Source organism: Rhipicephalus microplus, chromosome 2 (assembly GCF_043290135.1).
Source record: "Rhipicephalus microplus isolate Deutch F79 chromosome 2, USDA_Rmic, whole genome shotgun sequence".
Lineage (NCBI taxonomy): Eukaryota > Metazoa > Arthropoda > Arachnida > Ixodida > Ixodidae > Rhipicephalus > Rhipicephalus microplus.
The window spans coordinates 215,963,989-215,977,132 of NC_134701.1; the positions used below are offsets into that span (position 1 = coordinate 215,963,989).

Genomic DNA, 13,144 nt, shown 5'->3' on the forward strand with positions numbered 1-13,144 from the left:
ACGCTAATGCACGACTCACTAGCGGACGATCTGGAGCAATTTAAGAACCGAGGGAGCAAGCGAAAGAAATTAGAAAGCGAAGGACTAGCACGTTCATGAGGAGGCATAACGGAGGTGGCGCAGAGATACAAAAATATGCGATTAAGTAAACCGAGTAATTATCTCAGAGTTTCATCTTTTGTTTCGCCTTGTGACTGGGCCCTTATGTATACAGGAAAAAAGACGGTGGTGGCAACGTTCTACGGGAAGGGGCGGAAGCAAACATTTCGCTCTGTCGGGCTCTTAGAGGAGCATATTAGTGTCGCTCCTGATTGCGAAATGCCTTTATTTGTCGTCGCTGTTAACCTTTTGTTTTTTTGTTATATTACTCACGTGCAGCAGCCATTAGGTACATAAGAGAAGGCGCTTCTTTCTCGCTTGAAGCTAAAATTGAGGCTGTCTCTGGCGCGCTTATGGTTGGCTGAGTCATTAGCAAGTATCACGTGACCATCGCCGCTTAGATGCATCTTCATGACTTGTGCGCGTAGGCATCTGAATAGTTTGTAAAGGCCAAAGCGACGTATCTCACAGCTTCACTTTTGTTTTGCACTTTCCTCCCGCCAGTTGCTGCTAATGTCACAATGAAATTAACGCAAAAAGTACTTATCGCATGACGACGAAATATGAGCACTCTCACTTCGAGTTTTCTAGACAAAACAGGCGCTGCTTGCGTATTGGTGCGGATCGCACCACCATTTTTTTTATAACCTAATGAGCGATGTTGATGCGTCTCTAACGTGCCGCGTATGACAGAACCATAGAAATATCGCAAAGCCGTTAAATAAGAGAAAGAAATATCACAGTGACAGCAGGTGTTATGGTGAAACACCTTTTTTTTCTTTCGCACCGAACTCCTTCTGCTGAAACTTCACTACATCCTGCCGCGACGATGTAACAACGCGCAGCGGGATGCTTTTATCATTATTGCGTAGGTCAGCGAGGAAGCACAAATGTGAGCTACCAGCTGTAGCGTTCTTCTCCATACAGCTGGTAGTCGCCAACATCAATTACAGCATGGTAGGCAAGCGCATCATGTCTAATCCCGTAGAAGTGAAACAGCCCAGACGACGCCATAAGGAGTTGCCGCTGAGATATTGCATGACAGCAACGCCAGCTACATTACTAACACAAAAAACCACATTTTCTTTAGCCTCTGAACGTTTTGTCTTTCTAGCACTAGCGGCAACAAATATTGAAGCCAGAGAAGCAGGGCAAACAAATATTAATACCGGAAAAGCAGAACAAATCGATATGAGGAAATACAGGTCTGCCGTACTCCAGCCACCAGTTAGGTTCCCAGGCGGAGGAACAGAAGAAGGAGAGCCACCATTTCGCTGATCCGCAATTTTCGTCCGCGGAGCTGGCCACACACTCGACGCTGTAATCCTCTTCCTTGTGGAACCACTCACTTCGGAGTCGACGGAAAACAGAGCCTCGTTCGTTCGTTGCACGGGAACAATCTCAGATGAGGATTTGCTCATGCTGCCGACAGCCATGTTTATGTTACGGGGCGTGCTGTGCTAATCAGTGCAGGCAAGACGGCGAGGCAGGGAAAAGACGAAGCCAAGTACGGCATGAACGCAGTTCGTGTGTCTGGAGTGATCATGCAGGGAAGGTGTTCGCTGCTGCTGGAGATGGAATCAAACGAATCGGATGGATGACAAATATGAGAAATGGAGCAGTTGCAACTTGGTTATAATACCGTTTCCGCAATGTAGGCAACGGAAAGTAACATGATAGAGAAGAAAGATGGGGAGGTTAACCAGGTTGCACTCTTTTTAGAACTATATTCGGGGAAAGGCGAAAGTGGAAAAGAACAGGTGACGAAAGGAAAAAAGAGGGACTGCAGAATGCACTGCAGAATTTCAGCTCAGGATTACCAGTGTACTACACCAAACTGGGCAGCGATGGCGTAGTTTGAGGAGAGAAAGATTGAAGGAAAGGGGGAGGAAAGACGGGAACGTTTTTCCACTCAAAAATAAATGCCATTCTACCCTGCATAAGGGAGGAGCATAATTGAAATAAGAGCAAAAAAGTGACATTAAAAGGGGGATAGAGCAGGATGATGACAATTAAGGGTGTTTTCGTCGCGTCACGGAATAGTTAGCATATTATGCGCAGCGTTGTTCTTTCTGCTAAGCTTCATAACGTACTCGGAAAGAGCTGAAACTCACGGCCGCATAACACAAAGAACATAAGCTGAATACGCCAGTAAGAGCAAATTCAGCCAAACCAGTCGTTTGAGATAAATTGCTGGTTAGACAATCATGTCATGCCACAAGATAGTGAATCTTGGCGCTGCACATGTAGAACTATACAAGTACATGTTGCTAGTCTCAGGTGCCGCATGTATAACTGGGTGGAAGATAGCCAAATGATTCCTGATGCGCCACCTGCTTTGGTTAAAAATCTTGGCTACCAGCTTGTATACCAATGTTGTCAATTTCTCTATTTAACAATTAGTTGCCTACAAGCTTTTTTTTGTCAAATTTTAGTTGGATTTCTTCTCATCGCGTGTGAGCTCCCAAACGTGCATTTGCACGAAACAACATCGTGGCTTAGAGCAGCAGTCTTACTGCCACAATGCCTACGAAACGAATCTTCTTGAAACAGCGCTCATAAGGAGTCCGCATGGTCGTTTCGCGTGACAAATGGGATTAGGAAACCGTTTGCTGTAGCGAATATGGATGCTTTCTAAGAACTAAGAGCCATTTTGTGGAGATGCAGATACGTGAAATGATGTATAGCGCATTTCCTTGAGAACACCTTTTTTGTCTGAACCCCGCAAACTTTCGCAATGGAAACTGCCTGTCATTTTCTCCTTTGATGGAGCGCAGCGTAGCCGTACTGAGGTAGTTTCGAATGCGCGTAATGTTCTGATCGCCGATTTTGCACAAAGAAAAGCAGAGGTGAGTGATTTATTCCAATGAAACCTTTTTCATGAATTCCATGAAATTTGAGAGTGTATATTGAAGGTGTTTGGTTATATGAGACGGTGCAATTGTGATCGATCTTAGCAATTGATTTAATGACCTTCAAAAGCAACGTCCTTGCTTTTGGAAACTTTACATGCATGTATACATTACATGCATGTATACATGCATGTATACATGTATACTGCATGTATACATGCATGTATATACATGCATGTATACATACTTTACATGCATGTTTACATGCATGTATACGATTTGCAGACCTGCGACCTCGCAGCAGCTTTTATAAGTGGAATTCTTTTCAGTGTTGTTTTGTATTGCATACACACACTCAAAGGAAGGCACGTTGTACACTGCCTACGATTGGTTTTGCGTACCGTAGCATGCAAGGTGAGTCACTTTATTGAGGTGATAGGGCTAAAGAGGTGGCACTGCGGTAATTACGGTGTCAATGTCTGGGTTGGCGTCGTTGGTTGAGAGAAAAAAACCATCACCTTCTTCAATACTGAAACATTGAAAGACTGAAGTAAAATAAAACATCATCAGATTGAACGAGAATGGAGCCCACGGTGTCTGCCTGGCCAGCGGGTGCTCTGCCCATGAGCCATGCTGGTGCTTGAAAGTGTGTCGAAAGTTAACGGTGCAATCTCATGCTGTGGAACGGATCTCCTAAACGCGTTTATTATCGCATGACAAAAGCGCAATCGTACCAGGTGTCATGCAGAACATGTGAATGGCCCAACGAGTGGGCGTTTTAAAGGCCTATTCATTACAAAGTCCTCCAACATAATAAATCATCAGCAGCAGAAAATACATCAGCAAATTAAAAGCTGCGTATGTTATTGTGTTCACTAACGGACACTCTGTGTACCCTTCCCTTATTTGCGAAAGGAAGAATTATGGCATATGGAGCACTTGATAACTGTAGAGGCGATAGATATTCTAGGATAGTTTGAAACTGCCAACTTTACGTGGCCAGATTTTTTGATCACCAACGGCACTGTTGACGTACGCACGGAGATCCGATGCCAAGCAAGCACTTAAAAAGGCGATGCACATATGGCCCGATTACGGTATCGAGTTCTAATCTTAAAAGCAAAACTCAAGAGTTCTAAACCTTTTACTAGAGGGGCGAGCGTCACTCTGGGCAAACTTGCGTGATGCTAAACGTATAACTGTGTCGTTACTTACCGAAAACCAATTTTTAACAGGGAACTGTTTGAACTTGGCGTAATCTGTTTTTTGGAGAACAGTACTATCGTAAATGTCGACCAACACACCTTCTCTTCATCCTCGTTGTCTTCGTCTTTTGCTTCCCTCCACGAACAATCGTGACAATTGCTCCGGCGTAGGATGCAGAAACTGAAGGGCGAGACAATGAGAACAAAGTGAGAATGAAAAAGAGAGAGAAACAAATAAATACAAAGGTTAGAAAAAAAGCAATTATAGGTGGGAAATATTTATCCCCCGAGATTCGGAACCTTTTCCACCAACTCGATGGCAAGCGTACTCATTACTCGGCTATAGAGGAGTTTAAAAAAAATGGCAGATCCCACATGTAGTGGGAAAGTGGGAATCGATGATATGCAAAGCACAATTGAGCAATTTTGATATGTCACTCTAAAATCAGCATAACGTTACAAGCTAAACGTAGTCATGTAGTCATGTTGTAGTCAAATGTAGTCATGTTGTCACATGACACGCAAGTCATGATTTTCATGTTAGGGTTTGTCGCTTGTGTTCGCCATGCAATCATGTCATATCACGCAAGGTTTGCAACATGTCATGTGAACGAAATCACCGCAAGAGCTGTAGAACCATGAAATGTAAACTATGGCATTCATGACATCAACATCATGACTTTCATGTTATGGCTAGTCAAATATGTTCTTCATAGAGTCATGTTATGTCATAGCAAGTTTGGTATCGATACCATTATCGAAAAGGCCAGGAGAGTTAAAAGTCGTAGGCGGCTGGATAGATAGATAGATAGATAGATAGATAAATAGATAGATAGATAGATAGATAGATAGATAGATAGATAGATAGATAGATAGATAGATAGATAGATAGATAGATAGATAGATAGATAGATAGATAGATAGATAGATAGATAGATAGATAGATAGATACGCTCAAGGTCGCCGAAGTTCGCTAAGAAATGCTTCGCACATAAAAGCAAGTGAGCCCATGTATGAGTGCGGGAAACACAAGGCAGGCTATATGCTTCAGGTCCATCATCATTCTTCATTGTACACTGCAACTTTGCCTGCTGTCAACTTTTTTTAAACACATTAGCATTATCATCTTCACTACTTATCATAGTCAACGCCGTCCCAATCATTTCAACCCGTTTACTAATATCGTCATCATAATCATAAATCTAGTGACTTGCTAATAGCCCACATTTGACACTTCCATCATAAGCGTTCATTAATGCCTTAATACCATGTAAAACGCCTTAATCATTACCATAACTATCACTATTCAAGGCTTGCCCTCAACTCTATTTTAACGTGTTCGCTATCATGATCATTGTCGTCGACGCGCTAATTGCCGTTGCTCTGCGAAGGGAAACGTTCACTTCTAGTCAGCTCGGCAATTTTAGCATCGGCATCAGCTGGCATGCTCGGACAGTTCGTTCTCTGGCTACACCTTGCCTGCTGCTGACGCAATTGTTGAGGTTATTACATACCTTGCTAAACCCCATCACAGTTTGTGGAGCTGCTGGGTACCAAAAACCTGGAACTTCACTTCTGGAAACTCAAGCCAGCCTCTGCAATGCCGGATGAGGTATCAACCAAACAACAACCTGCTGTCCCGGTGCCCTCATTGGTCTGCCCTGGTCATCGCGTCATTGTCATCCACCAATCTTCAGTGGTAGAGAAGAATATGATAGTTAAGACTGGCTCTATGAATACGAACGGGTAAGCACGGCGTCGTCCCAGTAGTCATGAACTACTGGGACGACGCTGACTGCGTGATTTGAGTGTCCTTGCCAGCGTGTAGCATTGGAACCACCTGCGTGACTTGCCGACATGTGCTGTTTTCAAAACGCACGTGGCGGAGGTATGCGAGTGCCCCACTGTTCGCAAACTTCGAGCCGAGCAACGGTTCCATGGTCGTGCGCAGCAGAATTGTGAAACATTTACAAGCTACATTGAAGACGTTGTCGGCCTATTCAACCACATTGATATCGCAATGGCTGATGCCGATAAGGTCCGGCATATGTTGAAAGGAATTAAAGATGACGTCTTTCAGATGCAACTGGTCAATGTCAATTTTTGCAAAAGTTTTGATGAGCTAAGCTTTGATGAGGCGACTTCGATTTCGGGATTCGCTGTTGCTCCCGATAACTCATCTCCTTTGCTAGATTGAGGATTTCATCCATGAAGAGGTAACTCACCAGCTTTCACTGGGGCCGCTTGTTGACGACAAGTCAATTTTTCCTTGACACCTGCTCTTCGAAACATCCCTGGGAACCAGGTTGCCGAACATGTTCCGCCTTTTCTTCATCAGGCTTCAACTTCCGCTCTCCTGACTCACGCCGTAGTCAATTCGAGACCTGTGCTGCAAAGTTGCGGCCCACTTCGTTTACCTATGGGCCCGCCAGTATCACCGCCTACCCGACCAGTCGTTCAGTGCGCACGAGCCGACGACCATTGGCGTACGGAAGACAACCACCCAACGTGTTTCGATTGTAGCATAGTTGGACATGTGGCCTATCACTGTCGCTTGCGTACCCCAAACGTCTCCAACAATGCGCGGGCGCCATTGGTCACGTACTTGGCACGTACTTGCTTAACGTTTAATTGATTCTAAGCAGAGGTACGTGGGTGTTTCTTCATGTGTGGTGCACATTAGTAGTGGCCCGGGCTGTTTTACGCTTTCCAATACTGTCATCGCAGGCTGTCATCTCATGTCTTCGCATGACGGCACGCTGGCGAAACTATGTATAGCACAGCCTACATATCCTCGTATAACACAAACTATACACATATCATAACCGTGTATCGCATAGCCATGTATAGTGGGCTATGGTGTAGCTAGGTGCCGACAGAGGGAAATGGGAGTAAGGAGAAGTCATAAATGGTGACGGGAGGAAATAGGAGTGATGAACAATGCAAAGCGTAGCGTACACATGCTTAGTACAGCATAAAAAAAGGGTAGAAAAAGAGAAAGGGGGGAGGTGTCAAGAAGGGGAGGACAGAGAATAGCATAGCCGTTTAAAACAGAGCAAGGGAATTTAAACAGAAGAAAGAAAATGTACGGGCGAGAAGGACGGAACAATGAGGGTGAGGTTAGAACACCGAGTAGCCGTGTACGGTACAGCAATTTGCCTAAAAGGGAAAGTGAGGTGAATCGGAGGAAAAGGAAGAGAAGAGAGCGTGCCACTGGATAAAAATGGTTTCTTTTCCCGCCGTGGTCACCGAGCAGGCTGCACGTTTCGAACGCCAGCGTGCGCTTGTGAGCTTGAGTATCATTTAGAGTGTGACTAGAGGGCAGGTAAATGACTCCTCCCAGCTTCCAACGGCTTTCACGTTGAGTTCATTTACATACCTTATTCATTTTGCCTCCATATAAATGTTGTTGCATCGACAGGAATCGGATGCATGGCCTCAAGCTTGGCAACGCCTGTACAATATTTTTTACCAACTATAAAAAAACTTAAACCCAGTGATCGTGTTTAAAATAGGAAATGCGAATGTGAAGTACGAACTTTATATTTTTGACTCGAAAGACAAGTTAGACGTGATACTATGGAGAAAACAACAAAACATAAGACATCAGTGATTTGTGGAGACATGGTACTACCTCCCGAAGGGACATTTAAAAAAAAAAGCTGCCAGCTGTGAGACGTCCCAGATTCATTTTTCGGTCTCAATAACAGGACCACGCAATTGAAAGAAAAGGTAAGCATGATAGCCTAATCATGCATGATTGTTGGAAATGTTTATTTTGCTTCCTATTTGGGAGTGACCTCTGCATCGTGGTGAGCTGTCAGGCGAGCATGCATTTGACCACGCTAATTGGTTGAAATACGAAAAAAAAGTGACACAACTAGCACAGCAATTCAAACAATAGACGTGAGAAGCAAGCAACTACCGTATTTGATAGACCCATAAGATTTCGGAAAACCTACTTGTTCCCAACGCCATTTAGGGAGCCGTGAGAACCATCTCCAGCTCTTGTACAATAGATGGCATTACGACTCCACCAGCAAAGGCTACAACTGTCGTAAAGCAATCACCTACTTGTTCTATGTGTTCGCGATCGTCCTGAATTTGTACATTGCTCCATTGCCTGAAGATGGCACATTTAAAAGCACAACACGTGAACGTCTGTGGCATCGTTCTCATGATATTATATATTGCCCCACATACACCACATTTACTGCAATGGCGAAGTTCTGGCGTGATTTCTCTTTTATCTCCTGGGAAGGACCGAACCACCCGTTTGGAAGAGGCTGCTTGGAAAGCATTGTGAAGGCTCCGTAGCCAAGAGTTTCCAGGCTTTTTTTTTTTGTAGTTGAAGTTCAAGCGCATAGGCTTTGAGAAGGGAAGTGCACTATAATGATACAAATACTGCTAGGAGGTATGATGATACGCAATATTTGTTGATAATACGACAATGTATTCGGATATTTCTGTCAACGAAGGATATTTTGAATTTCGCAGTAAATATTCAATGTGGAATAAAAGCCTCGGAAGAAGAGAACAGATGGGTGCTAGCTTTCACATTTAGCTATATGAGCGTAGGGTTTCTCACGAAAAAATTCAGTTGCTCAATGCACAAATATTACCACGTGTGTTGACTAAATGTTACATACTTACGTGTTTTTTTTTTTGGATATTGAATAGCATTCTTGAACTGCCGTCAGTTCGAAGTCACTGCGCCGAACATTGTGCGTTCTATCATAAACCGCAGGAATTACGTTGCGGTGCTGGTTGAGATAAAAGTGGCAGTGTTCATGACTGAATGTGGGTTAGATACTATAGGTGTTAAAGATAAATTAACGGCTGTATAAACTGTTAGCCGTGCCCCATACGCGAGATAACTGAAGAAGTTATTTTTGTTTGTTCTCATGTGCAATACGCTAGACCTCTTTCCCAAAAAATTTCAGCTTTGATAAACAAGTCTAACATTGTCACTGACCTTCTCTCCACCCGGTGTGCTACAAAAACGACCACTTTTTCGAACGCTTTTTTAGAAGCCGATGCTGAATTGTACTTCCCGTCAACCCAAGCTAGTAGAAAAATAATATGCACATCTTGCATCAGGGATGCAGTGCTGGAACCAACAGCGAAGCTGCATGGTCTTCATTGTTATTTTATCTTTCCTCTCCTCTCTCTATTTCTTTCTTTCTCGCTTTCATTCAATCTATCTTACCGTCCTTGTTTATTTCTCGCATTTTTTCATTTTTCTTTGTTTCTGCAGCTCTTTTTTGTCTATGATTCCCCCCATTTTCTTTTTTTTTCCACGTCTCTCTTTCCTATTATTGATTTCTTGTTTCTTCTCTTTGTAGGTAGTGTGGCTCATCACCTGTGCTGTCCTCCTCTTTCGTTATTCGTTATTGCATTTCGTTCAGCGCTGCTACATTACGCTGTTCTCTCTTCTCCCTCTATCGGGTATGCCAGTTATTGAATCTCACGCCGGACAGGTCGAGGCAGCGTGGAAGCGGGCCAGGTGCACGTGTTCGGGGGAGTGCCGCAGAAAACGAAGAAAGCGACAAGAAGAGCGTGCGCTTGCATGCTGATCAAGATCTCCTAGGAGACAAGACAAGACAGGACAAGATTGTTATTGTTTCCTGCCTATATCGCGACTCAGATCAACGGCGGGCATAACAGCGCTGTAAGGGAAGGTAGCTTTGCCTTCTTTTACGAGCGAAGCTCCTTATGCTCGAGGCATGTCCCTTGGCGTGTACACGTTAGTTCAGGAAGCGAGCGCGAGCACGGGCGCTTTCAGCGCCCTACCTATCTCATCGCTGGGAGCTCAGTGAGTGCACAACTCTCCACGGCTACTCAACATAAACATCTTGGAAGCAAAGGCAGTGGCGCGGAAAGCTCGCAACGTGGTCGCGATGCGGGCTCACCTCCAACACCCCACGGTGGGGCTCACGAGACTGAAGGAAGATGGCAACACTCGGCAGCAATCGCAAGCCAGCACCAGCATCGATCCGGAACCGGTCGCTGCGGTGAGGGCTCGCGCAGCCGAAGCAAAGCGGGCTCGTCGACAAGCAGACCGCCAAGGGAGCGCCCGCGAACCAGAGGCGGCACGCAAGCGGTGGCAAGAGAACCTCGAATCGGGGCGGACGTGGGAAGCAGTGGTCAAGTGCGGAAAGTGGTGGCAACCAGACGTTGGCGGCTCTGACACGCGCTTCAAGCCTATTTTTGTGAAAGGAGCTCTAGTGTATTACAAATGAGAACAAATAAAAATAACGGTGACGATAGTTCTATTGCGTAGGAGGCATTGCTAACAGCGAATAGAGGTCACTCATTTACTTTCAACGCATGTTGAATCAAACTCGCTCATTCGGCCATAGGTGCAAGGCATGCGACCACTCGTGGTTTGACGACTTCACCACCATCGTCGCCTCCACTCGCAACGGCCAGTCCCGGGCCAGCACCATCGACGAGCTCGAACGAGCATTTCCTCTTGTGCAGTGCCTGCAGCAGGACGTGCCCGATGACGCCGCCTTCAAAACACCTCAAGCGCTGACTCGTCAAGAGGCTCGTAAAGAGGATTCACGAGTTTTCCTGATCTGTTCCGAGCGAGATCCTCCATCATAATTCAATTTTTGTTCTTTACTGAAAATAAATGTCTGTCCCGATGCAGTGAGGCGGCTGCCTCGCTTCATAGGCGAGCATCCTGGGGAGGCCCGAATTTCGCAATAAACATTTCAGCTCGCAGTCAGTTGTTCTGTGGCTTGCTTTTCCTGAATGCGTGGTTTTTGGAGCAGTATTCGTTTAATTCAGCAACCATACCAATCAGGCTGCCTTGACACTCTGCTGAAGAAAGTCATGAAGAATTATAGTAAATTATTCACAAATGTGTGCAGTCACAAATGTGTGCAGTGAGGTAAGAATAGAACAGATGAATGAATTTATTGGATTCATCGAAAATAACAAATTAGGTAAAAACTTTCCTATAGAATAGTCGATTTAATGTGAAAGAGCCAGGAGGCCCAGCTTATGCCACCTTTCTTGCTTTGAGACAAACGTTACAAAATGGAACGATGTGCGTTAACAGAGAAGCTGTATAAGGCAGCCGTAAAAACTTGGATGCGTACAATGTGAGTGAAACCCTACCATCATCATCAAGAAACAGCACGCACTCTCTTTACTATCGCCCCAACGAGGATGTTTGATTTAACTTTTAGGCAGTCGCGTGCCACTGTACAAAGCTTTATTTAATTTACAGATAAAATAAGAGACTCCGCCTGTGCAAATGCACCACAAGGGAAGCTGCATTACTACCTAGTACAGGAGGTCCTAGGATGAAACGAGAACTCAGCTCGGCAAAGATTATTACTTGAAACACGTGAGAAGGAGTGAGAGGGCAAAAGTAAAAAGGAAATAGAAAATGCAGAGAGAAAGAGAGAGAGAAATGGAGAAAGAAAGAGAGAGAAATTGAGAAAGAAAGAAAGAGAGAAAAATGATTGGAAGAAATAGAAAAAAAATTCGAAGAATGCACTAAGTTGACCAAGGCTTGAAGCTGCGAAGCTGCGTGATACTGAAGTATAACAGCACAGTCAATAACCTAGAACCCACCTAACGACAATTAGCTAAATCTTTGCTACGACTTTAAAGAAACCTAGAAAACAAAATCGGGAAGGAGTTTGAACAAGCTGTGTAAAGCTTAAAAAACAGTAAAGGGGGTGGATTTGCTGGGACTAGACATGGCCCTCTTTGCATAGGCAAAGTACAGTCGAACCACTACCTGTCATTGACCATGAAAAAATGTCGAGACTCCCGCGCTAGAACTAATGTGCAGAGCTGCTTGTGTTACTCCCTGTATAAACTCTGGTGTTTAATCTGTCGTGGTCGACTCGCACTGTGGTCAACCTTTGCGCGGCGGCTGCGCGGACTGTCTCCGTCATTGGGCACGGCTGATAAGCAACGGCTTACGACAAGTGATGGTGTGGCGGATTTCGGGCGGGCACCCAATGCTTCACCTATAACTTGATAGATATGTAGGGTTTAACGTCCCAAAACCACTATATGATTATGAGAGACGCCGTAGTGGAGGGCTCCGGAAATTTAGACCACCTGGGGTTCTTTAACGTGCACCCAAATCTGAGCACACGGGCCTTCAACATTTCCGCCTCCATCGGAAATGCAGCCGCCGCAGCCGGGATTCGAACCCGCGCCCTGTGGGTCAGCAGCCGAGTACCTTAGCCACTAGACCACCGTGACGGGGGCACCTATAACTTCATGACCATTTCTTTGAAAAGATCACATAGTTGCTTATATATTTACTTAGAACAACTCGAAGGCGAGCATTATCGCCTTTTTGCTCTCATCGAATGTATAAAATCACCGCCACATCCACAAAGTGAATTTTGTTAGAGGAGAGTGTTCGGAGATGACTGAGTAACCCGCGAATCCTCCATACACATCTACCATCATATATAGACGTGACAACTTTGTTATATACTCCAGGTTACCAGCGCAGGGTCTCGGTGGTGAGCCCAAGTAGTTTCTGCGCTACGAGCCCACCACACTGCTGGCTTGACTTCATATGTGTTTATGTGGCCGAGCGGCAACAAAGAGCGTTCTCTGCGTGAACCCTTGGTGAATAGAAAGGAAGAGCGCGTGCCGAGAGTGGTGCGTGCCGCCTTGAGCAGTGGTGCGCCATCTAGTGAGCATTTCTAAAATAACCGGAGAAGTGTGCATGCCGCCACTGTTTGAGACACAACCCGCATGCGCGAAGCGTCGGCGCAAGCAAGAAGGGAATCGTACAGCCACGCTGAAGGGTACAAATGAACCCCCACCCTCCCATTTATTGCGATGGCTAATAATATACACTCACAAACATCCCGTCACATACAGCTTGGCGGACGCAGCTTGCACCCGCTATCTGTTGTGGCGGTGCACTTCGAACACCGGCAGGGGATAACAGCACATCCCCTTTCAAAGACAACAACCACACATACACGTGCACCCCCG

At 45.2% G+C, this 13,144-nt stretch overlaps 1 long non-coding RNA gene across 1 annotated transcript in view; it reads right to left on the minus strand.

The window, feature by feature from the left end:
• Positions 1-13,144, minus strand: part of LOC142774843 (uncharacterized) — a 374,795-nt gene that overhangs the window by 186,753 nt on the left and 174,898 nt on the right. Inside the window, exon 2 of the long non-coding RNA XR_012886578.1 lies at positions 4,256-4,337. This is a non-coding gene — a long non-coding RNA (uncharacterized LOC142774843). The remainder of the gene's footprint in view (positions 1-4,255; positions 4,338-13,144) is intronic.